Source organism: Mirounga angustirostris, unplaced genomic scaffold, assembly GCF_029215605.1.
Source record: "Mirounga angustirostris isolate CCGP_5_RB_7025 unplaced genomic scaffold, mMirAng1.0.hap1 SCAF_7, whole genome shotgun sequence".
NCBI classification, from domain to species: Eukaryota; Metazoa; Chordata; class Mammalia; order Carnivora; family Phocidae; genus Mirounga; species Mirounga angustirostris.
The window spans coordinates 122,652,345-122,679,917 of NW_026991715.1; positions in this window are offsets into that span (position 1 = coordinate 122,652,345).

Below are 27,573 nucleotides of genomic sequence, written 5' to 3' on the forward strand. Positions count from 1 at the left end.
TTGAGGCTTCTTGCTTCTCATAAATCATGTAAATTCTGATTCCACGTGTGCATGTTTTGGATGTCTCACTTTCTTGTGGTAGTCTTCTTTTTATTATTTCCATTCAAAGAGCTTCCTTATGGTTTGTCTAAGCTGGGGGTGCTTCTTGTACTGAGAGGCCTATTCTTCTAGGCTCCTGGCTTGAGGCAGAATATTCTGTTCCAGTTACTACCTTGTAAGAAATCAATATCTTGTGTCTCAGGTTGACTTCCCCAGAAGGATACTCTGAGATGAGGATTCATGTGAAAGTAATTTATTAGTAAGTGATCCCAGGAAAAATAGGGGTTTGGAGAAATGGGACTGGAAAAGGAATTTGGCCAAACAAGGGCATGGTATCAAGTAAAATCCCATCTGGGAAGCTTTGGCTTGGGTCTGAAGTGAAGATTGGTAGGTCACACCTTAAAGCCCTCCTTACAGAGAAAAGGGAGCCAGAGTAGCAGGAGCTCTCAAAGTGGTTCTAGCAGTCTGAGCCCAGCTCCCTACAAAGAGATGAAGATGCTAACTGAAAAGTACACAGGATTTTGGGAGCACAAATTGGTACAGAATCCAGAGGACCATGGGTGGAGCATTGCTAGTGCATCCTGGCCTGTCCCTGCCTGGGGCTATACCATAGCCTTAGCTTATGTCTGGATCTACTCTGCAGTCTTCCCTCAGTGGCACTGTATTGCCCTGGCATGGGGAGAGCTATGCCTCTATTTTTATGCCGCCCCCGCCCTTTGTTTTCTGGGCCTTGGGCATTTCCTTTCTTTTTTGTATTAAACCATTACAACAGGGGTTGTGCTTTTTCCAATTTTATGTTTAAAGTGGACAGGTGCATCCATGTTAGCACATCCTATCATGGTATAAGACATGAAGCCTAATATATATGTATAACTTAAGTAGAAAAAATGATCACATTTCACTGTGGGTAAAGCCGATTACATGGCTGAAAAGAAATAATTTGGATCTGTTAGAAATTACATGCCAGAAAGTCCTAGAAAGAATTGTGGAATATGGTGATTTGGCCTTAGTATAATGTGGTTTATTCTCTACAGTTTAGCATACTTCAAGACTGATTCGAAATTTGATGCTAGTCTTTTGAAATTGTGAACTGGGATTTTGTTTTGCAAAAATTATCACTTTGAATTTTATATTTCATTTTATTAGTAACATTTTGAGGACAATCAAAAGATATTTTACCAAATATAGTTTATTATAAAGAGTATGATAAAACTTGGTAAGAGTAAAAAGACCATATCTTAGATGAAACAGGTTTATATTCCCTCCCATTATCCATTCCTTTACTTCCTAAGATGTCATAGCAATATGAGAGACACAGGCATGTTAGATAAGTAAAATAATGCACAAATGAAATCCAGAGTCGTCTTATTGCAGCATGACTCGTCTCTTACAGGGTTTGATCTGATTTGTGAGGATGTGCAGGAAGAGATGCTTTGTGTGTGTGTGTGTGTGTGGTGTGTGTGCTTTAAACAGATTTGAATGAATCATGGTCCCTGGTAAATTTGTCTCTGGAGGCTAGGGCTTAAACAAAGGATGGTTTTCTTCTTAAAAGATTCTCTCAATAAAATAAAATGAAAAGTGAAAGAAATAAAATGAATATAAAAGCATGTAATGGACATGAACTCTGGAGTCAGATCTGGGAGGGCTTTTTGCTCTGCAGTTCTAGTTCTGTCGCCTCCTCAAATCCTACTACTCTGTGCGAGCTGCAGGTTTCTCCTCTATACAAGGTGTATGATAATCATACCCACTTCTTGGAGTGTGGTAGGTATCAGATGACACAATGCTGAATTATGCCTATCACAACACTTAACCCCTAACTAGAGTTTAATGAATGATAGTGACCAGGAGTATTATTGCATCATTGGTATCTAAGAATAAGGGCCTACAGGGTACATAATTCTGTTCGACAGCTACTTTAAAGTCATTAACATTATGTCCATACGGAATTATAATAGTAAATTTGAATAATATAGCCATCTTTCCTTCATCCTTCCCTTTCTTCCTTCCTCTCTCTCCCTCACCATCTCTCTCTTCCTTCCTTTCTTCCTTCTTTTTCTAGAATTGTGTGTTAGATTTAGATTCAGCGTAATATATAAATACTGCCCTTCCCATCTCAGTCATATGTATTATTAAATCAGGAAATACAGTCTTTCCAAAATCCCAATGAAACTACATAGCAATTCACAGAAGCCTCTCTAGGTTAAGCATCAGTTTCAGCTTGCCCTCTTTGAGAAAACACTGCACCTTAATCTTAAAACAAAACTACTTCCTCTCTTTCAAGAATAGCAAAGGCAAATCATTTCCTAATTCCAGACACAACGGCGCTCTGTGAATTTAGTCTATTAATTCACTATAGGCCTTAGCTAAATCACATACTTAGGTTGTCATTATAAAATGAATCATAGACTTAAAGCAAACAAGCCAACAAGCACACAAGCAAATACAACCAGAGGATTTGCATTACCAAATAAAATTGCCAATTTTCTGAGCTGAACTGGACTAATAACATGTTCATGTCTCAAGTCATGGACAAGGCCTGCATAGGTTGGGTTAATAATCCTAGTTGATTTTATTATGTAAAGGTTAACAAGAGACAGGCGAGTGTTGATCTGTCAGTTTACTGTGTTTTAAAATCATGTTCCTAAAGAATACTCAAAAGTCAGATAGCCACTGGACATTTTTCCTTGCAAATAGACATTTGTTGATGATTTTACTATGACAGATACTGGAGACTTCTTTCCAAGACTAAAATTTGTCTTGTGATACTATTTTCCTAAATGAGTTATGGTATTCATATTTACCTTTCTCAAATCCCTCAGAAAGAGAGTCTTTGTAGAAACAATATAAAACTGATAAGGTCAAAATGCTCTTTGGATCAGTATCGATCAAAAACTGGACATTATCTTAAATGACCTAGAAGAAGTCATATTGGTGATATCTGCAGGGTTCAGACATTACTGCAGTATTACTGGAAAAGTCCCAAATCCTCAATTTACTAGAAATTAGTAAATTTGGATACTTGTTGACCAAATAAGTTTCCAACTCTTCCTCTTCTGTAATGTGGAAACATTGATCTCATGGGCTTTTGTGACGATTAAATAAAATGATATATTTGGAGTTCCTACACATTGGTTGCAATTGAATAGGTACTAAATAGTGGGGTTTCCTTTTCTTTGACTCTAAGTCCGAGACCAAGGCAATGTTGGAAATTTAAACAAAATGACATATGGTTATGAATAATAGACAGTAGAAATTGCCTAAGTGTCTAATACCTGGTGCAGACAGTAAAAGTGAGGAAACCCTGATGAGGCAGAGATCACTGGTGATGCCATACTCAGTTTATAATGAGATATGACCTAGCATTTTGGTAGAGGCAATGTGGAGAGGAAAGGTATTTATTATAGCTTTAATGTTCAGTTATTTTATAGGATTTTCCACCTTTGAAAAGTGGTGATTTGTAAATAATGAATATGCCAAATATTGTGGAACTAGAATATTTGTCGTTTTAGTGTACTTTGAGTGCATTGTGTTGCTAAATCAGCCAAATGGCATAGTTTATTTATCATATCCATAGAGGTATTCTAAATTCCTTTCTCAGAAATTATGGTTAAGACCAATTTATCTTTAGAGTGTATAGAATTTAGCAGATTGAATATGACATGGTAAATGAGAATTAGTAGTTTTACTAATGATGATCTCTAATTTAGACCCATTAATTCTCAAAACAAGCTAGTTCTGAATCTTTTACAAATTGATACTGTACTCTTGATAATTAAGATTTTAAGTGAGCACAGTTTATCAAGTTATAGTAAAATGTTTCACTGTAAGTACTATTAGAAGGTTCTGGCTGAAAAACCACAGTTCTCAGGGATGAGCTTTTTTTTTTAGTATAAATTACCTACTTCATCTCCTGTGGCATCATTTGAAGCTTTCCATGAGTTGAAGTCAGTGATGTAAAACAAAATCCAGGTGGGCACAATCATGAGAGGGGCATACTCAACCTTTGAATTAGCGTAGAGACTCATTTGATCTGTACATTTGATTGGAAATGTACTGAATTTAGGGAGCATTGTGGTAGGAGTTGAGAAGAGATGAGTCTAAACACTGGTCCACCAGTAACTTGCACAAGATTAACTGTTAATCTTACTGAAATCCTTAAGCCTTAGATTTGTCATCATTAAGAAACCAAAGGCACAACAGCAACAACAAAAAACCAACTAAACTCATTTCATAGGGTTGTTATAAAGATAATTCATTCTTCTAACAGGTGGTTTTTAAACGCCTCCTAGTGTCAGGCACTGTGCTGAACATTAGCCTTGTGACTGAATAAAATCAAGCAGGATCTGTGCTCTCAAAGAGCTTGAGAGACAGGTACACAATCAGATAAACACATAATACATGTAGAATCATTTTTGGGGGAAGGTTCCACAAGGGAGAAAAATATGGTTCTGTAGCTAAGTTGACTTGTCATGTTTGGTAATAGTTCATTGAGGAAATGGCTTTCAAGTTTCTGTTTACAGAATGAGTAGGGAGTGAGGCATGAAGAGAGGTCCCAGCAGAGGGAACAGTGTTGTGCAGAGGACAGAGGGAGATATGACTGAAAGAAGACCTGTGAGGGTACTGCAGAAAGAGTGAGAACAACCTGTTGTGCACTGAGACTTGAAACACAAAAATGGCTTTGAGGGCAATATTAAGGATTTGGGTCTGTCCTCAAACAATGGATAATCACTGGAGAGTTTTAAGCTGTGGGAGGAGAAAATCAGATTTTGTGGCTACAGAGTGCAAGAACAGCTCATAACGGGCAGGAAAACAGTTAGGAGGCTGTTATGTGTTGTAGGTGAGCGAGTGATTGCTTTGACTAGGGTGTTGTGAGGTTGTGGAGAGAAATGAAATAATTTGAGAGGTACTTATGATGGATTCAGTGTAGGAGTCGCTGACAGAGAGGCATCAAGCCTGACTCCTCTCCTCTGTTACTGGGTTGTCTAAATGGTTGGATGGTGCTGTCTTTAGAGAAAAGAAACCATTGCAGAGGAGGGAGCCTAACTCAGTTTTTAATTTATTACATTTGAAATATTTTTGAGACATCCAAACACGGATGTCAAGAGAAATTTGGATTTTAGAGAAGGTAGATCTTGTCATTTTGTTATTTCCTCTTCTGTTGTCTTTTCAGCTCACTTTCTTTTGGCTCTTTCCTTATCAGCTTTTGAAACATTCTCAGGACTTTCTTAGTTTACAAACAAAAGAACTCTGAAAAAAACTTAATCCACATCGTATTTCTCTAGCGTTTGCTCAACCTCATTGACAGATTTCCACTGTTTCCATTGTCCTACCTCAGTCTTTACTGATCTTGTCTCCAACGAACAACTTTGCCAAATGGCACAGTTCTCATTTTATTTGACTTGTCAGCTCATTCTGTGCTTGCTCCTTCTTTGAAATGCAAATCAATATGCATAACTGCTTATGTAACTTGATGTGTTAAAGGCATCTCAAACTCAATTCATCTGAATTCAAAGTTGGTCTTTTGCCTCCAAACTTAGAGTCTTCAGTGAATGGCTGACAATTCACTCAGTTTCACAAGCTAGAAAACGGGTTTATTTTTGATGTATATATTTTTATTTTGTCATCCTCATCCTGTATTCAATGATAACAGTTTTGTCATTTGTACTTTCTAAATATATGTTTACTCTTCATTTTTGCTGCCATCACACTAGTCCAGGATTCTTAATTTTGTTGCTATTGACACTTGGGGACTGGGTTATTCTTTGTTGTGATGTGCTGCCATAGTATTTTAGGGTATTGGACAGTATCCTTGCCCTCTACCCACTGTATGCTTGTAGTACAACTCTCCCTACTTGTGACAACCAAAAATGTCTCCAGACATTGCCAAATGTACTCTTAGAGGTGGGAGGTATCAAAGTGCCCTCAGTTGAGAACCACTGTTTTAGTCAAAGCGACCATCATTTCTCCCTTGAACTTTTTAAGGCTAACTGATCTCCTGGCCTCCATATGTGATTCCTTTGAATCTATTTTTCATCTATTGTTACAGTGATTAAACACACACACACACACACATCTGTTTATGCCATTCCTCTGCTCCCAAAACTTAAGTGTCTTTGTGTTACTCTTAGATATGACCTATAAGACATGAATCTGCCTGAATCTGCCTCTACCCATCCATCAGCCTCATTTCACATTCTATCCTCATCCTCTGTCCACTCTGGCAACATTGACCATCTTTCAGTTTACTGTCTCTGCTCCAGATTCTTTGCACATGCTGTTCCCTTATCTGAAATGTCTTTTGTTCCCCTTTCTCCATCTCTTCATTTCCAATTTGACTTTACTAATAATGTTTATTTGTCCTCCATATTTCAGCACACGTGGTTTTCCTCCACCCCTTCCCAGAGGAGGCTTTCAAAAGTTTCTCTGTTATATGCTATTAACACCCACAGGTCTTCTTCACACCATGCATTTATGACCCAGTTGTGTAATTGAGTGTTTTATGTCTGTATTTACCTTGGTGAGAATAGGAACCACCTTCTTTTGGTTCTGCAATATGCCCCCAGTGCTTAGTAATGCATTTTACCTATAGTCACCACTCAATAAATGGTGGTTGAATGAATGAATTAGTAAATAATTAAATATGAATGTGAGGTATACAGATGATATATCAAATTGCTTTGATAGGGATGTTTTATTTTTATGATTGAATTTAGAATATTGGAGGCACTATGCTAGTTTCTGATCTACTCAAAGTAAATTTCTACTTCATGCTGTGAGAAATCTATTTGAACATGCTTTGGGGTTTTAAGTTTAGGTGTGTGGGGTGGGGGGAGAACTCTAGCCTAGGGGGGAACTCTAGCCTGGATGTCGAGGGATATATAAACTTGGCTCATGAAATAAACAGTTGGTACAGTGAACTATGAAATAGTTGCTGGGGCTTGCCCACAAATATCTGCAAATTCCATGTACTACTATTCGTATAGTGCAATAAAATTACCTACCCTCTGGGAGTTGGCTTGATAAGTCATAGTTCCAAATCAGAAAATAAAACTTTAAGAGGAAGAGACCTGGACAACTATTCTATGAGTTTGTACACATTAGGACTTGGCTTGAAGCTACTTTTAATTACATAAGCCTCTTGGGAGTATGGTTAGTGAAAAGGGATATGATATGGAACTTGGATAATTTTATGTATTGCAGTGTTTCCAGTTACTAATATAATCATCAACACTTACCTATCAACTAAACTATTTAGGCAGTCTAAACATACTATTTTCCCTCTTCCATGCAAATAGAAAGAAAGCCATAGATAAAGAGAAAGCAGATGTTAATTTTTGTAACAAACAGCAGTAATCTGGGGCTGGTTATCTTAATGACTATCCATCTTAAGGAAACATATTTTCCAGTAAAGTTGTCAGCGCTCTTGGAATTGTTTTGGGAACTCTTAATGGTATTTTGCCATAACCCTATAATGTCTGGTTACTACAGCTTCTGTCTTCACTCACAATCTGAGTGACATCAGACCATCCTAACATATATACAGTCACATAGTTGAGTGTAGGAGCAGTGCTCCTTCAGTAATTAACTAATCTTTTAATTTTTTTCTGTAGTGTAGGACACAGAATACTTTGAAGTGATGCCTCAATAAATAAATGCCAATGAGTGGCAATATTCCTTTATTTTTTCTGTTGTAAAAATAATGTCACAACATTAAAGATTGCCTTGCAAATAATACCTATGAAGCTAATTTCTTGTTTACATTTTAAAATCCACTTCATATTTACATACATAATTGCACACTATTTTGTAATAGTTATGTTCTATTTCATAGAATCATTGTGTAATTATTTATTTATGTATTTATGTATTTATTTATTTATTTTAAAGATTTTATTTATTTGGGAGAGAGAGAGCATGAGCAGGGGGTAGGAAGGAGCAGACTCCCTGCTGAGCATGGAACCTGACTCAGGCTCTATCCCAGGATCCCAGGGTCATGACCTGACCTGAAGGCAGAAGCTTAACTGACTGAGCCACCCAGCCATCCCCATTGTGTAATAATTTAATTAATTTTTCCCCATTTATTTAACTTACAATTGTATGTTTATGTCTTTTGCCTAATTTGGGAAGTTTTCATCTATTATCTCTTCAAATATTTTTTTTGCATCAAGCACTTCCTTTCTTTCTGTGACTCCAATGACTTGAATGTTAATTTTTTTGGTATTGTGCCACAGATCCTCAAGATTCTGTTCATTAAGAAAAAAATTTTAAATTCTCTGTTGTTTAGATATTTTTTTATTGCTTTGTCTTCAAGTTTACTGATTTTTTTTCGGCTGTCATTGCCATTCTCTATTAGGTCCATCCATTGAGTTTTTATTTTAGTTGTTGTATATTTTAGTTCTTAAATTTCTATTTGTTTTTTTCCAATGGCTTATCTTTAATATTTTTGTAAACCTAAAGTGTAATAAACAAATTAAACACTCAAACATTCTAATTCTGTTCTGTCTTGTCCATAAAATTTATGGGTTTAAATATTAGCTTCAATAAATCATTGTTGGCTGTAGAAGTTAATTTTGTATCCAATGTAGATGTGATATACTGGAAATGTATCAGATTCCTGAGAGTTAGCACTGAGAAATGATCAGAGGAGATATTGGGATTTTATTTTTCAGTAGCCCCTGAGATATCTCTTTCGGCTCCCTTGGTGATGAAAACAAATTGAAGAAAAAATGAAAGATGAAAATTTGCCATTTTATGGATAGCAATGAACAAACTTTATCTTCTAAAATATGATGGTTATGATTTGTTAATCTTTAGTTGTCCCTGAGAGAATTTTTTAAAATAATATACTTAAAATTTAAACACCACAGGTTTTTTTTTTTTCCCCCAGTTGATGATTCATATTTTTGGAAAAGTGATTTTTTTTATCATTTATTTAAAGCATATTATGTTAATAATGAAAAAAAGTAGTACTGATTCTATATGCCTATTAAAATTGATAAGTTGATTTTCTTTTAAAGATTTTATCTGAGTGGGAGAGAGTGTATGTGGGGCAAAAGAAGAGGGACAAGCAGACTCTCCACTGAGTGCAGAGCTAACACTGGGCTGGGTCCCAGGACCCTGAGATCATAACCTGAGCTGAAGTCAGACACTTAACCAACTGAGCCAACCATAAGTTGATTTTTAACAATAAAACTAACATTTATTGTGCAATAATATGTGCCAGGCACTATTCTAAGGACTCCATCTCTTTATATGTATTAATTAAATAGAGGAATAAATTAGATAATTAAACATATTAATTAAATGAAGTAGATCCTCTCATTATTCCCATTTAAAAATCAGGACATTGAGGTACAGAGAATTTATTCAGTTGCCCCAGGTAACCTAATGGCAAGTGGGGAAGGCAGGATTTAATTAAATTATTTTGACTCCAGATCCTTCTCTTCTTTTACCAGTTTTATTGAGGATATATGCCAGCCACAGGAATACATAGATTAAAAAAACCACAATGCCTTCCTAAAAGTCTATTTGGGAGACAAACACACAAACAGAATACAGTGTAATGATTATTATAGTGACAGAATGTTCATGTGTGCTGTGGGGGGAATGACAAGAAAGTGCAAAATCGGCTTCAGGAAGTTGGATCAGGCTTGGCAGAGGAGGTAACACATAGTTGTCTCTCAAGCGTTGAAAGGGTTAAGTGCATTACCACCAAACCACAAAAATGGGTATGGGATATTCAGGGAATGTGCCTATAATTCTTCATAACATCAGAGCAATTCTATTTACATATACGTGCATCGTGACGGTTGTACTGGTCCAGATTCACTTGCAGACAACAGAAACCGTCTGAGCTACTGTAAATAGAAAGATTTAACACAGAGAATGGGATGCGTTATAGGAAGGTACACTGAGAAGGGTTAAAAAGTTACTGAGGGAATTTCTCTGCAGTTCCTGCCTCATAGCAGTTTCTGCAATATAGATAGCAGAAGGGTAAATGCCCAGAATTCTTCAGAATCCTGTGAGTATAGGTGTCTTCAGTGTAATCACCTTCACATATTGTGTACTCTCTTTGTTTTCTATTTTTTGTTTTGATGATGTCTCTTTTTTTCAGTACTGGTGTAGGCTCCTCTTGGATTTGTTTTCAGAGCTCACATTTCCATTATTGAATAGTATTGATTAGGATGAACATTCGTTTTTGAAAGTGAATTTGAATACTGGAAATAGTACTAAGTAATGGCAAATAAGGTAAATTGTCTTGCTGAGTAATACTATTTAGATCAAAAACATTCGCAAGACCATGACACTTTGAGCCAGAGCATTGTTAGAGTGAAGAAAACAGTCCTTGAGTGGCGATTCAGGCCAACTGCCTCCCCTCTGCCTACCTGCAGCGCCTCAATCGTTAACTCAGGTATTGAACACTGAACATGTGCAGTGCCTGTGCAATGTGTTACAACATCTAGAACTTACATTTAAGTGTTGCTTTATAGCTCTTTTACAATGTGTGTGGATTGTCTTATTTCATATGCATGGCCGGTTTGTTTTTCAAAAGAAACTGAGAGCCAGAGACTTTATTTTGAAGAATGCCAACCAAATGAATAGCTACTTTGGATATTTTATTTTGTGTAATTAATTCAGTATGACCAGTGGCATTCATATTCCAAAGACTGAACCAGTTTTGTTTTGACTTGTGATTTTTTACATATACAGTTTCTGTGCTGTGTTAGAAATTAGAAAATTCTGACTGAAGATCTTGTTACTTTCCTGTGAATTATATGGAAAATGTCACATTTTATCACTAATGGCTATTATCTTTAAATGTTGAACAGCTTCCATATAGAAGGGGTACCTTACATTTCATTTTCCTTAAAAATATATTGAACAATATATTTCTCTCATTCAACAATGACTCTGCTTTATAAACTTTACAAGCCACACATGAAATATTTTATTTTAGAGGTGCACTCATACATTAAATTATGGCAAAGCTGCCACTGCATATATAATTTAATTGCTATAGGTGATAAAGATTTTTTCTATTGAATCTATCTATAATCTTTTGTTTCTTTACACTCCTCTTATTATTATTATTTGCTTTTTCTACAAAAAGGGACAAAACATGGATGAATGTTTCTTTTGTATTTTGATAAATCCTAGGTTTTACCAAGCAAATATTTTAAAATATATTTAAAAATTGAAGTTGTCTGCACGCCAACTACCTCATTTCTGATCTTTTCTAGCTGATTTTTCCACTGTTAATTTTTTAAACCTAAAAGTTAATATAATTCTAGTTAGACAATTTCTGAGTCTTTCTTTTCTTGGTATAGAGTACCCTGCCCCCCAGAAAAAGAAAGATAAATCTCTCTCTCTCTCTTTTTAAAATTTTATTTGAGAAAGAGAGAGAAAACACAAGTGCGGGGAGGGGCAGAGGGAGAGAATTCCAAGTAGGTTCCACACTCAGTGCCCCATGTGAGGCTCAATATCATGATCCTGAGATCGTGATCTGAGCTGAAATCAAGAGTTGGACACCCAACTGACTGAGCCACCCAGGCCCCCCTCCCCCTTTTTAAGATTTTTTATTTATTCATTTGAGAGAGAGAGAGAAAGCATAAGCAAGGGGAAGGGCAGAGGGAAAGGGAGAAGCAGACTCCCTCCTGAGCATGGAGCGTGACGTGGAGTCGATCCCAGGACCTCAGGATCATGACCTGAGCTGAAGGCTGACACAACCAACTGAGCCACCCAGGCACGCTGCTCCTCTCTCTTTTTTAATCTTTCAATTCATTCATCCATCCATTCATTCATCTCATTTATCATTGAACCAGTTTTCTTTGTTTACTTTCGTAGTGATTTGCAGCATCCTAGTTTTATTAAAGGACACATGGTTAAATGTATAGTATAGAAATCTATTATCTAAATGGAAACCAGTAAAAATAAAACAAGAAAACCAAGGCCCTTATGCAAGTGGTATACCCTGTGTAAAGGAAAATACAGACTTGCCTCTGTTAATAAATGTCAAGCTAAGTACAAGATTAGTGGAGATGAAGAAATGACACTCCATATTTTTTCTCACTTGGTCACTACAGATAATGACCAGCATCCAGCTAGTGTTCTGAAGTGAATTTGCTTTCTTATGTGTAAATGAACAGCCAGAAAGTAGTAAAATGATGGAAAAGTTAGCTTTTTCTGTTTTACTCTCACTTACGAATTGAAATCTGGGTTGTGGTCGGTGTAAGGTGGTTTTCTGATGGTTTGTGTAATGACCTGTTCAGATGCCTGGTCAGGGTCTCTGTAATTCTACACATCTGGGGTCACACAGCCTAATTCTAGAGTTTATGATCAACTCAGTTCCCAGTGAGGAGGGATTAAACAGGTTAGTACCTTAGCTCAGCATTATAATATCAGCTTGTATAATGTTTCCTATGTGCTGACACTGTGCTAAACACTAGTAGTATATACATAACTCACTTAATCCTCAAAAAAAAAAAAAACCTGATGAATTTGGTACTATTATCTTTATTTTATAGATGTGCAAACTAGAGCATAGATAGTGTGAGTAACATGCTCACAGTCACATAACTCCTAAATCACAGAGCCAGGATTTGAATCCAGGCAGCCTGGGTTTAATATCTAGGCTGTTAACTGCTGTGTCATATGTCTCCTCTGTATTATACTGCTTTTTCATTAAGGCAACCTCTTTAGTCTTCCTCTTAACCTTTTTTTTTTCCCCCTCATTATAGTAGCTATGCTCTTTCCTGATTATTACTACTAGTATTGATAATAATTTCCACTGTTTTATTATTAAAAATAAGACATTTGCACATGAAAGAAACTATAATCTAAATACATAGATCAGCTGATCCTCATAAGAAAAATAGGGAGAAGTTAAGGTGAGTATTATTATCTCATTCTACACAGATGAGAAAGAGACTCAGTGAGATTGTGCTTCATTCAAAATCATGTAGATAAGAACCTGTAAAGTTAAGACTTGAACCCAGGTGTTCTAAGTGCAAGTGCAGGGCTCACTGACCACTCTATATCTCCTCCCTACAATATAACTTTCTTAGTGCAGGTTTTCTCTCTGAGGTCCCACCTCTTCCTTCAAGTCAGCTAACACAGAGACTGCTGACTCCTTCATGAGGTGTCTGCCTCCACCCATGGCAGTCCTGTCCAGAATCACCAGTTCAGAATCCAGTGCAACATTCATGTGAGAGATATGCCCAGACAGAAGCAAGGGGTGATTTTGTTTGACCTTCTACTGTTCATCTTTGCAATCTCAGCGACCTTCTCCTCTTCCTGCTTATTCTGAACTTGTTTTAGTCTTCCCAAGGTTTGTGAGAGGTTTGATGGATTAGTTGTAATTAGTGTTCTTGTTACTTAGAAAAGGCCCCCAACCTTCTTTCATTGCAAAACTAATAGATACCAGGAAGGAGAGACCCATAATAATACCACTCAGGGCCTGCCAGGTTGTTACTGAGCTTCATGACCCATTAGCCTTTTTTTTTTTTTTAAAGATTTTATTCATTTGAGAGAGAGAGAATGCACACATGAGTGTGTGTGGGGGGGAGGGGGGGGAGGGAAAGGGAGAAGCAGACTCCCCACTGAGCAGGGAGCCAGAAGTGGAGCTTGATCCTAGGACCCTGAGATCATGACCTGAGCTGAAGACAGACACTTAACCGACTGAGCCACCCAGGCGCCCCCCTCGCCCGCCATTAACCTTTTCTTGAGAAGGCTTTTCTTCATCATGAGTTTGTTCCTAATAAATCAGATTCACTTTGTTGTCTTTAAAAACGTGACTTTTAGCAATTAACATTTATTTCAGAGCAAAATACAGATGAATATTATCAGATTTAAAAAAGAGATTTGACTTCTACCACATGACAGCTATTTTATAGTTGATGATGTTTCTTATGTCTCAGTAAAATCACCCACTTCCTATGCTAACTGAACAATTTGGTGGCAATGCAAGAGAGGATAAATGGCTATTAAATGTATAAAACAAAGAAGCCAAGGAAAGAATAAGCACAAAGGTGTGGTTGGTCAGTGTCTGCAAAAGAAGCCTTGTTGAAACTCCAGCAGGCATTCTGGCCCTGAAGACCTCAGTGTGTTATCTTAAGCACATAACATACCATGACCTTTGGCAGCCAACTTTGTGAGTCAACTCTCTTCACAAACAGATTTAATTTCGTTTATCATCTCTTTGCAGTAATTCTGGTCAGACCACACATGACAAGTTATAACAATTTATCAACAGCTCAGAAAAAGCTGCAATCACTTAGGGAGCACTGAGAAAAGAGAAAACTAAACAATGAATAAAAAATAATTTCTAGAGGTCACAGAGGTATGAGTTGATAATCATGACTATAGATCTGATTGTACCCTACTGGCACTAAATTCTTCATGTTGCTTCAGAGCACTTGTCCTAATATCTAAGCTTATTTAAGAGATTGTAATCTTTGCTTGCACGATGTACTCTGGATCTGACAATAAAACATCATGCCTTTCACCTGGTATGTTATATTCCATCAGAAGATACTGTGAAGATGTACCTTCTAGTTTAATGTTTATGACCAAGGGATTTAGAAGTCAGGACACAGATATGTAGCCAGACATCCACTTCATCCCAGCTATTGTAACTCTTCACATATACATTCACATTTCGCTTAAGTGGAGTCTGTTTTTTCCTTTTTTATATCATATACTTATGTTCCATTGTGTAATACATTATTTCCTTCTATCAGTTGCAAATCCAATCTTTTGAGTGACTTGTCTCTTTGCCCTCCTTAAGTTGGCTTTCTACTTATTTATAAAGCTCTTCTTCCATCTTCAGTTCTTATTAAAGGCCTTTCTATTTTCTTCTGTTTTTCAGTTTCTTTCCTATTTTTCTTTAGCTCCCCCTTTGTCAATCAGTATCTAACTTAAAGCTAAAAAAAGGTCTCCAAATTAATTTGTGATATCCTTAAGTATATTTAATTTTCTGGAAATTGATTCAGTAGCCAGCTGAATTTTATTTCCATATAATTATCTCAGACAAACTCCTTGTTTTTAATTTCCCTCATTGGCAATAAATTTCCCTTCAGGCAAAATCCTGTAGGAAGATTGTCCTCTTTTCTGGTTGCTGATTTTGTGGCTGAGATTACTTGTGAGTCTATTAACACTTTTAGGAAACTTGTGTTTTTTATTACTCAATGTAGTCCTAATTCCTCAAGACTTCAATTTATCTCAATTTACCTCCTTTGAAATTTGAAAATCACTCCAGTTTACCTCATGAAAATTCCATAACTCTTGTGGAATAGTCCCCAGACTTGAAGTTCACCAATTGCAGTCTTAATATAGACTGAGTCTCTGTATGATTTCATGCCTTCAAACAGTCAGTTGCTAAGATACCCTATCAAGAAATCCAACAATTCAAAAGGAAATAGTCTTATTTTTGCCAAGTCATTCGAGTTAAAACAGGTAAACTGTAATAAAAATACAGAAGATTATCAATGAACTCTTAACCCCTAAAATAATGTGGAAAATTGTGGTCTGTGCATATATGCATTTTCTGGGGAGAAGATTGATTACTCTTACTAGATTCCCATTGCCTTGCACATGCTTAGCACATTCTTGAGTCTGAGGAAGTATTAGGTGAGTGAATTATGAAAGAAATAAGGATTCCAAAAATGGTCACATTATTTAAAAAAAAAAAGTTTAGCAATAACCAGAGCCACATCTTTTTCTCTTTGAATTTTACCTCTCTAAAAACCTTTTTAGTCTCTTTTTTTCTTGGTATTTCTAGGAGGCAGGTATTAGAAGTACTGAATTTATCTTTAATATTTCTTGACTTCTCTTTCATACTTTTTGATTCTTAATCCCTTTATGATATGTTCTGGAAAGTTCATCAGCTCAGTCTTCCAGCTCACCAGTTCAACTTCTACTGTGTCTTTTCTACTATTTATTTTATTGAAAGGATTTAATTTTAGTGTCAACACCATTTTTCTTTTCTTTTTTTTTTTTTTGTTAAAGATTTTATTTATTTATTGACAGAGAGAGACACAGCGAGAGAGGGAACACAAGCAGGGAGATTGGGAGAGGGAGAAGCAGGCTTCCCTCTGAGCAGGGTGCCCGATGTGGGGCTCAATCCCAGGACCCTGGGATCATGACCTAAGCTGAAGGCAGATGCTTAACGACTGAGCCACCCAGGCGCCCCCACCATTTTTCTATGACATTTATTATTTTTCTCATTAGCTTTACTCTTTAGACTTAATGGCCTCTTTTTTCTTATCCCTCTCCAGAGATTCCTCATGTTCTCTGGTTTACTGAGGCTCCTTTTTATTTTTTAATTATGTGTGTGTGAGAGAGAGAGAGAGAGAGAGAGATAGCAGGAGCGGGGGGGAGGGGCAGAGGGAGAGGAAGAAGTAGACCACCCCCAAAAGGGATCCTGATGCGGGGCTAGATCCCAGAACCCTGAGATCATGACCTGAGCCGAAGGCAGATGCTTAACTGACTGAGCCACCCAGGCACCCTTCCTTTTTCTTTATTTTGAATGTATTTATGAATTTAAAAGATGTTTTCTATAGTTTTAGAAACTTAAATAATCAGAGCTGTTGGAGGTAAGAGGTCAATGGCTCTGTGAAACTATATTTTCAAATGATAGCTTTTTTTCTGAGTACAAAGAATAATCCTGGTGGGCAAAATTTCAAGTATGCATCTCCTAGGTATAATTGAAATACATCAAGTCTTAGCCCTTTTCCCCTCTTAGATCAGCTACACAATGCACCTGGAAGTATAAATATTGCTAGGTTTAATCTGGGTGTGGATAATGTCCTATAACAGAAGTTGAGGAATTTGGCTTTTAGTCTTAGCTTGCCTGTCAATTAACATGGTGAGCTTAGTCAAATTACTTAACTTCTTTGTGCCCTAATATAATTCTTCTATATGTAGCCCTCTATGACCAAACTAGAGACTGAACTTTGACCTCAAAGACCTGATCTTTGACATCATTTCTCCTGTTCCTTCTTTCAACTGCTCGGCAAGAAAGTCAGAGTTCTATCTTATTTTTAGTGGCAACTCTGTAACCAACCCAATCTCAGAAACAATGAGACACCAAGTGGTTGTCCATGTTCCAGTAGTAGAACTGAAGGTAAATCCTAAGTGATTTCTGGAGGTTGGGCTACTTCTAAAGTGGGAAGAGGGTGTTGAGGTATCAGGATGCTTTCAGTTAAAGTAATGGGAAACTAATTCAGCCTTGCTTATACTGTATAAGTACTTTTTAAAAGTCTCATAACTTCCATGGGAAAGGGGGGCATTAGGCTTGTTATACAAGGCCTCTAACTTTATTTCTTTGAGATTCTATTAATTGTATCCTTTTTCTTGTGTTAACTTTATCTTCTGGTTGATTCAAAGATGGTGGTAGTATTTCAGACATCTCATTTAAATATGAACATGTATGGGGAAGAAGAGTCTATTTCTCCTGTCTTTCTCCATAATAATGAGACTATTTCTAGAAGTGCCCCAGCTGACTCTCCTCATGTCTTATTGGCTGGGATTGTATTAAATCTCTATTCCTAAGCCAATCACTGACAAGGAAAATGGATTGCATGACTGGCTTAGATTCTGACAGTTTTTGTAGTTTATTAGTTGCTTTTGTGAAGAGGCAGAGCTCTGATGTTCCCTACAGGGATGTCACCTTAGCTTTCTGATTGGCTTAGATTAATCAACATTTACCTTTGGAGCTGGGGACGCATAGAGTCATTTTTAGAAGAGAGAGAATCCAGATAAATCAAGCTTAGCAAGGAGGAATGGACAACAGTGTTTACTATGAGAGATGATTCTAATAAAAGAGTTAAGCATCATGAAGGAAGGAAGGTGATTATAGATGAGATTATCTATTTAGGTGGAGAGTGCTAGGCCAGAGCAGCGAAAGAAACAATCCACCAATGAAGAAGACATCAGAGTCTTTGGAGGAGGATAGACTTAGGTTCCAAATCTGCTTTATCACCCTCTAGGTATATGAGTGTGGGGAAATCAGTTAACTTTGTTGTACCTCAGTCTCATAATCATAATAAGATGGGGATGATAATGTCCCCATTTTTGAATTGATGTTAAAGAGATACAAGAAATAAAATATATCCGAGGGAACTTAGCATATCGTAGATAGATTATGCTGATGATGTGACTGACCCTCCTGGAACAGAGACTAGCAGAGCAGACTAAGTAGGGAGTTATTGGTAGTTGAATAACTGGTTAAATCACAGTGCTCAGCCTTTACTGAGTGCTTCCCATATGTCAGGGATCACTAATTGATTCTATCAACAAGTCATTACTGAGTGCCTATAATGTGTCAGGCACTGTTTCTGGCACTGGAGATACAGCACTAAAATACGAGAGATAAACACCCCGGTTCTCAAGGAGTTTACAGCCTAGCAGGGGAAGACAGATACAAGTAAATTTATAATGTGTTTTGAATGTGAGATAGTGCTGAGTGCCGAGGGGAAGTATAAGGCAGGGAAGGAGGTTAGGGAGGGCAGGAGTGGGAAGGCAAGTTTAAACAGGTGGCCAGGGAAGGTCCTCCAGAGGAAGATGATGTGTGAGCAAAGAATTGGAGGATGTGAGGGACTAAGCCATGTGGCCTTCTGAAGGAGGAGGTCTCCAAGCAGAGGGAACAGCAGGTGGAGTGTGCCTGGAAAGTTGAAAGACGAGCAGTGAAGACAGTGCGGCTGGAAAACAGAGAGCAAAGCAAAGATCAGGAGGAGGTAAGGTCAGAAAGGTGGCAGGTGAGATCAGGTGGGGGTGTTTGTAGAGCCTTGAACGTGATTTTATAGACTTTGGACTTCATTCTGAGTGATACAGAAAGTTGTGAAGGGTTTTGAGCAGAGGAATGGTTATTTTCCTTCACTCTTGATTTTCTTCTATTTGCATTCCTTTTATTTTTTTTCAATTACTTTTAAACTTAATTTTTTTAGCCAGTCCCTACTCAGTTCCTAGTCTTTCATATATTAATATTTCCTACACCCGTAGCAGCTGTTTTGTCCAGATGCCTGGACATTCTTCCTCTGCCCTGAAACTACTGTGAAGCAGTTTAGCAATAAATCAGTAGCCTCATTTCATTTACCAACAAGATGTGGGCATAACCTTTGCCTGCTTCTGCCTGAGAGGACTCTTAACATATCCCTAAGGAGGTTAGTCCTTGGCTTCTGGAAATCCTTAGGAGACTGGTGCTTGTTAAAAGCTACCTCCTAGCCCTTGACCTACCTGGCTAGAGCCTGGGTCAGGGTTGGTGATGCATTGTCCTGGTCTCTTTGCAATGTGGGATGGATTCCCCAGGCTCTGCTGTGAACTAACAATGAAGTCAAGCCTAGAGCCTTCCTCAAATCAGCTTGTGTTCATTTCCCTGGACCTTGCTGACAGCCTGCATGTCATCTAGATTGTAGATGCCTAATCTCTTGGTTAGTATTTTCACCTCCCCTTTTAGACATGTGTTAGGGTCTCTTATTCTGTTCCCTATGTATCCTAGCTGCTCTTTCAAAATTTTTATCCTTGTCTTCTGTTCTGCGTATGAGAAATTCCTCAGCACTATATTTTTATTTATTAATTCCTTCTTTGTTAAATCCTGAGTTCATCTCTTTTTTGTTGTTGTTTTCATTATTTAAAAAATAACTAATTTTTATATCTATACTAATTCTTATTTTACTTTCCTATTTTTCTGTGATAATTTATGATTCTCAACAAATGTTCTCTGTTTCTTTATTTGTATGAATGTTCAAAATACTTTTTATAATTCTTGGGTGGAATATTCTTTGAATGTTAATCGCCTGAAGGGGATTCTTTTTTCCATCATGGATTTTATTGGCTGCCTTTCTTTATAGTAGATTTCTTTTTTTTTTTTTTAAGATTTTTAAGATTTTAAGATTTTTTAAGATTTTTTTTTAAATCTTAAAAAAAAAAGATTTTATTTATTTGACAGAGTAAGACACAGTGAGAGAGGGAACACAAGCAGGGTGAGTGGGAGAGGGAGAAGCAGGCTTCCTGCCGAGCGGGGAGCCTGACGCGGGGCTTGATCCCAGGACTCTGGGATCATGACCTGAGCGGAAGGCAGACACATAACGTCTGAGCCACCCAGGCGCCCCTACAGTAGATTTCTTCCTTTGGTGTGCAGGATCAGCTTTTGAGTGATACGATTTTATCTTCTCTCTTTTCTCTTTTGTGCTCACCTCCTCCTTGGCTAGTGGTTTTCTCTGTTGTCTCCATCCAGGTCTCGGGGCCTCCAGTCTAGAATCAGGTTTTAACAGATTGGGGCTCCTGCTTTGTTGTGAGATTTGATATAGTGCAGATCCAATCTGGGAGCCAGTTTCTGAGCATGGGGTCATGCCTTGTCAACCAGCTTCACCAAGTCCACAGTTTATAAAGCCTTGGGCTCTGGATGAAAGCAGTTTCATCAACCTCTTTCTATGAGCAATGAGGAGGGGAGAATGGACAGGAGGGAGTACTTCTGTGCCAGCACCTGGCTTTAAGCAGTGAGTCTGGATCCTATCCCTTGTCTGCTGTGGATTTTAAGTCCTCCCATCACCGTCATTTCAACTGCCTCTGCCTGTTTCCAGACTACAAACCCTGTAGACTCTGGGCTTTAGCCATATTCCCTGCTTTGGGTTTCTGTTCCAATTCTAGTCCATAACAGTGTTTATTTTGTTCTGAAGACTGGTTATATATTGTGGATTTTCTCATTTTACATTTTTCAATTATTCTTTTGGAGGAAAAAGGGTATGTCAAGGTATGAAGTTAATTCACCATTTGACTGGAGTTTTCGAATAGATTTTTAGGTAGAAATTTAGAATGCTAGTTGTGTCAGTAAGTTGTGCAACCAGTCAAACCCTAATTTTCTTACCTGGATATCTCAGTCTGCTCCGGCTGCTGTAACAAAACACTAGGGGGCTTCAACAACAGACATGTATTTCTCACAGTTCCAGGAGCTGGCAAGGCCAAGGTCAGGGAGCCAGCAGATTCAATTCTTGGTGACAGTCCTCTTTCAAGCTTGCAGATGGCCATCCTCTCTCTGTGGACTCACATGGTCTTTTCTTTGTGCTAGTGCACAGAAAGAGAGAGAGAGAGAGAGCTCTAGTGTCTCTTCCTCTTCTTATAAGGCACTAATCCCATAATGAGAGCACCACCTTAATGACCTCATCCAAACCTAATTACCTCCCAAAGGGCTTAGGACTTTAGCATATGACTTTTGGGGGAACACATTCAGTCCATAACATTGGAAAATCACTACATTATTGTTTCTGAGTTTGCTTCAGAACCGTGGTTCTAGTAAATTCAGTAGGTATATTGATAACAAAGAGTGTCCCACTAAAATAAGTTTGATAAATTCTGTATTAATCCAGATCAAACAGATTTTTCCCTGAAGTTGCTTTTGGAACCTGAAATGGGTGTGTGCATTGTGTGTTACTTATAAAGAGATTAAATATGCATAGTCTCCCAAACTCATTTCAACATGATATTTTTTTCATGCCATGCTTGCTACTATATCCCAGAAGAGTATTCCATGGAACAAAATGTAGAAAATCTTAATACTAACCAGACAAAAATGTTTACATATATATACATATATATATATATAAATGTTTACATATATATGTATAAAATATGAATTTGAATGTGAATTTACATTTATGTGTGAGTTTCTGAGTACCTAGAAAAAAATGGTGTTATATATATGTATGTGTTATGTATTATTGCATCATATGTAAATAACATCAACAAATAGCATAATATATGAATAAAAAGTCATTGTAAAGTGTCTTGCTTCTTAATCAATGGAACATAGGTAATAGGAATTATAGAGCAATAGAATGTCAGAATGAAGAGTATATTGATACAGAATTGAATGCTTTTCAAATTTTTAAAGCTCAAATTTTATATGGAAACTATCTTATATATATATGAATATATATCATATATATATAGCAGAGTTGCACTGTTTGAAGTGAAGTTGGGAAAATGGGAGTCCTCACCCTTCCTTTTCAAGGTCAATCTTGAGGACCTTTGAGGAAACTTCTTACCTTCATAGGGCCTGGCTTAAATTCTACCATCTGTTGCCTCAGTTCCATAGCAGGGGAGTCAGGCTCTAAAAAGGTAACATGAGTTCTCAAAGTCTACTGGCTAATTAGGGCCAGAAGCAGGACTAGAGTGAAGATATCCTAATTCCAAGTTCAGTGCTCATTCCCCCACAACACTGGTTCTTCATCTTTTTAAAGCCTTTGAATTACTTTTTTCAAATGAAATATCATGTAGAAATTCTACATATAAAACAAATAAAGCTCAGCTTCCCTGGTTGAAGGATGAGAGATGGGTCAGATGTCTGGAAGGAGGGCTGAGGGTACTGTGGCTTTGTGTACTACTCTCTAGTCCTCCCATACTGGCCCTTAGTGGCTTAGGGCAACACTGTTTAAAAATGATACATGAAACTGGGCAGAAACAATGGACCCCGTTCTTCAAACCAGAGAGGATACCATTAATACACATGAGAGGGAATCTCTTGATACCCATTGGTCTTACCCCTTACAAGAGACCGTGGCTCCTATCTAAAAGAGAAAGAAAACTTTGTCTAGCTATGGGATTGTTCTTTGTCAAAGAGCAAAATGGCAAAGTTTATTCTTTAGTTTAAATGAGGAGACCAGAGCTCCTGCAAACCTTACCATCTGAGCTGGCCTCAGAGTTGTCACACACAGCAGAAGCAGAAAGAATCCAGCTCTTGGGCCTTAGGGCACAAGCTTCTAGAACTTTGGTCATTATGCATGTGATTCAGTGGTGAATCAGTGCCTTTCTGTGATTTCAAATAATAACAAGCACCCAGGAGGAAGGCAGCAGCATTGTTCAGAGCAATCAGTCTCTCATTTGTGTGCTCAACTGAATGAGGAGAAACACACGTAAATATTCCTCGTTAAAAGCAAAATTATGCCTTTGTGCCAAATTATTCACACAAAGTTGAAAATGAGTCACACATAACATTCTGTGGGTTTTCTGCCTTTTGTTCTTCCTATTTAAGAGAGTGGAGATGAGCTTAGAAATCTGATTACTGTGTTGCCAAGGGAGATGAGAGGGGTAATTGGAGCAAGGACTATTTCCTACAGACTCAGCCCCAAGGTAGACAATGGGAAGCTAACTTCTGTTGGAGGATTGGTCCAGTGCTGGGATATGAGGGGTTTCATGGCTATTTTTCAGAATCTTCCCTCCTCAGAAGAAGGCAAGGAATCCTATTACCAGGGACTCTTTATTTGAGAACACAAAACAGTAAACATCAAGCTTTGGCTAGGAGAAGTTACATTTAGGAGTAAAGATATATATATAATCTACCCAAACTGAGAACAAATAAATACATATTTTCCTATTAGAGTCTCTGCAGTATTTTGTTTTGCTTTTATCTAGGAACTTATTTTTAATTAGAAGACCTGCATCTAAACTTGTTTCATTTCTAGTTTGTCTATGCAGGGATTCTGTGGAATCTGGAGACACTTTTTAATCTATTCAAAAACAGTCCTTACTAGATTTTAATCTCCATTCTTTCCACTGTTTAGAAGTTGTGGGGAAATAGGTGTGGTGTTCATTGGTTTATTGATTGATTGATTATTTATTTTGAAAAATATATTGAGCACATACTATATGTCAGCCATCATACTAGTGTCCGAGGAAGAGCAATGAACAAGAGAGACAGTCCCTGCTTTCAATGAGCTTTAAGTCTAGTTGTAATTATATATATTCTGTTAACCCACATTTATGAAGTACATACAGCTTTCATCGTTTTAGTATTTTGAAACAAGAATGTTTTGTTCCAAAAGTACCTGAAACCTTCAAGATACAAGATACGCAGTTGGAATTAGTTGTAATGGATGCATTAGGAGTTGAGTAGTAATGCCCATAGAGGTGATCAGTTACAGCAAGAGATTATGACTTTCAAAAGGAGGGTGATGAGGATAAAGAACAACACCCAAGAATCAGAAAAATTCACTTGCATTTAATTTTGGAATGTATATGACACTTTTTTTTTTTTAAGGCAGCAGTTTGTTCTCATTAGAGACATGTACCTTGATTTATTGATTATTTTGATTGGGCTATTTGTATTCATTCTGGAAGTCCATGCTGAGTACCACGGAAATCTGCCTAAAAGGTGAGTTAAAAAAAATTTTTTTTTTAAAGATTTTATTTATTTATTTGTGAGAGAGAATGAGAGACAGAGAGCACGAGAGGGAGGAGGGTCAGAGGGAGAAGCAGACTCCCCGCTGAGCAGGGAGCCCGATGCGGGACTCGATCCCAGGACTCCAGGATCATGACCTGAGCCGAAGGCAGTCGCTTAACCAACTGAGCCACCCAGGCGCCCCCCCCCCAAAAAATTTTTTTAGAGGGAACAAGGTAGTAGAACTCTGTCATTTTCTCATCTCATGAATGTATTATAGGGTTGCATATTCAATACACCAGTCTTGGTACCATGCCTTTGGTCATTCCTAAGTGAAATGTCTTTACTTGTAGTTAATATAGCAGGTCTAGGAGTACTATGTGACCTCATAGTCTTTCCTACCAAAATCCAGAGACTGGCTAATGACCTATATTTGGCCTGGTGCAAAAAGATGTATAAGCCAAACAGATTTTTCCTTGTTTGGACCAAATTAGGAAACACAGAGAGAAGTGAGAGGCATATCCAAGAACATATAGAGATAATTAAGCTATGTGGTTGAGGTCATAAGTGAGGGTCAAGCTGGAGTTAGAAGAAAGCAAGGAGTATTAAGGAAAAATGTAAGAAAATGTATGAAGGTGAAAAGAAAAAAAATCAAGAAATTGGTGATAGGATAGAAAAAGGCAAGCAGAAGAACTCATTCAGGAATTCAGTAAAGTGGCAAGATATAAAATCAATCCACAGAAATCAGTGGCATTTCTATACACCAAAAACAAGACAGAAGAAAGAGAAATTAAGGAGTCGATCCCATTTACAATTGCACCCAAAACCATAAGATACCTAGGAATAAATCTAACCAAAGAGGCAAAGAATCTGTACTCAGAAAACTATAGAATACTCATGAAAGAAATTGAGGAAGACACAAAGAAATGGAAAAACGTTCCATGCTTATGGATTAGAAGAACAAATATTGTGAAGATGTCAATGCTACCTAGAGCAATCTACATATTCAATGCAATCCCTATCAAAATACCACCAACTTTTTTCAAAGAAATGGAACAAGTAATCCTAAAATTTGTGTGAAACCAGAAAAGACCCTGAACAGCCAGAGGAATGTTGAAAAAGAGAAGCAAAGCTGGTGGCATCACAATTCCAGACTTCAAGCTCTATTACAAAGCTGTCATCATCAAGACAGTATGGTACTGGCACAAAAACAGACACATAGATCCATGGAACAGAATAGAGAGTCCAGAAATGGACCCTCAACTCTATGGTCAACTAATCTTCGACAAAGCAGGAAAGAATGTCCAGTGGAAAAAAGACAGTCTTTTCAACAAATGGTGTTGGGAAAATTGGACAGCCACATGCAGAAGAATGAAACTGGACCATTTCCTTACACCACACACAAAAATAGACTCCAAATGGATGAAAGACCTCAATGTGAGACAGGAATCCATCAAAATCCTTGAGGAGAACACAGGCAGCAACCTCCTTGACCTCAGCCACAGCAACTTCTTCCTAGACACATTGCCAAAGGCAAGGGAAGCAAGGGCAAAAATGAACTATTGGGACTTCATCAAGATAAAAAGCTTTTGCACAGCAAAGGAAACAGTAACAAAACCAAAAAACAACTGACAGACTAGGAGAAGATATTTGTAAATGACATATCAGATAAAGGGCTAGTATCCAAAATCTATTAAGAACTTATCAAACTCAACACCCAAAGAACAAATAATCCAATCAAGAAATGGGCAGAAGACATGAACAGACATTTTTCCAAAGAAGACATCCGAATGGCCAACAGACACATGAAAAAGTGCTCAACATCACTCGACATCGGCAAGATCCAAATCAAAACCTCAATGAGATACCACCTCACACCAGTCAGAATGGCTAAAGTTAACAAGTCAGGAAAAAACAGATGTTGGCAAGGATGTGGAGAAAGGGGAACTCTCCTACATTGTTGGTGGGAATGCAAGCTGGTGCAGCCACTCTGGAAAACAGTATGGTGGTTCCTCAAAAAGTTGAAAATAGAGCTACTGTATGACCCAGCAATTGCACTACTGGGTATTTACCCCACAGGTACAAATGTAGGGATCCAAAGGGGTACGTGCACCCCAATGTTTATAGCAGCAATGTCCACAATAGCCAAACTATGGAAAGAGCCAAGATGTCCGTTGACAGATGAATGGATAAAGAAGATGTGGTATATATATACACAATGGAATATTTAATGCAGCCATCAAAAAACCCCGAAATCTTGCCATTTGCAACGATGTGGACGGAACTAGAAGGTATTATGCTAAGCTAAATAAGTCAATCAGAAGACAAGTATCATATGATCTTACTGATATGAGGAACTCTTATTCTCAGGAAACAAACTGAGGGTTGCTGGAGTGGTGGGGGGTGGGAGGGGTGGAGTGGCTGGGTGATGGACATTGGGGAGGGTATGTGCTATGGTGAGTGCTGTGAATTGTGTAAGACTGATGAATCACAGACCTGTGCCTCTGAAACTAATATAAATTATATGTTAAAAAAAAAAAAGAAGATAGTAGGAAGGGAAAAATGAAGGGGGGGGGAATTGGAAGGGGATACGAACCATGAGAGACTATGGACTTTGAGAAACAAACTGAAGGTTTTAGAGGGGAGGGGTGTGGGGGAATGGGTTAGCCTGGTGATGGGTATTAAGGAGGGCATGTATTGCATGGAGCACTGGGTGTTATACACAAGCAATGAATCATGGAACACTACATCAAAAACTAATGTTGTAATGTATGGTGACTAACATAATAAAATAAAATTAAGAAAAAGAAAAAGGCTAGCAGAGATAGTAACATATCAGTGCAGGGTTGTCATAAAGTCTGAAAACAGTATTTCATCATGCATTGTAATACAATACCAATAATATGTTTGGCTATATTCATAGACTTCGTGTCTAGGCTGTAAGTAAAGATTTTGTAGCTTGGCTCTACTATGGATCCTACTCTAGTTGTTTGACTTTTCCTGGATTACTGTGTATTTGTATTCATACAGTACACCTCCTCACCATCCCCAGCATTACTTTATTACTTGGGATAACTAAAATGAGCCATCTTTTCCTTGCAACCAGAAGATACTAACTGAACCAGACTCTTTGAGGGTGGAACACATTTCCTAACATGGATTTATATGCTTTCTATGAGTTTTCTTTGTTCTTACTTTTCTTGTGATCTGTGAAATATTTTGGCTCCTAGAATTTGTAAAACTTACATTTTCTTAATGTTGCACATCGATTAGTGCTTTTGTCCATGTAAATATTTCTACCACATTATAAACGCAGTGTTTGATTTAAACCATAGATTTGTATTTACAGGGTGGAAAACAAACTGTTTAGTTTACTTCTGTCC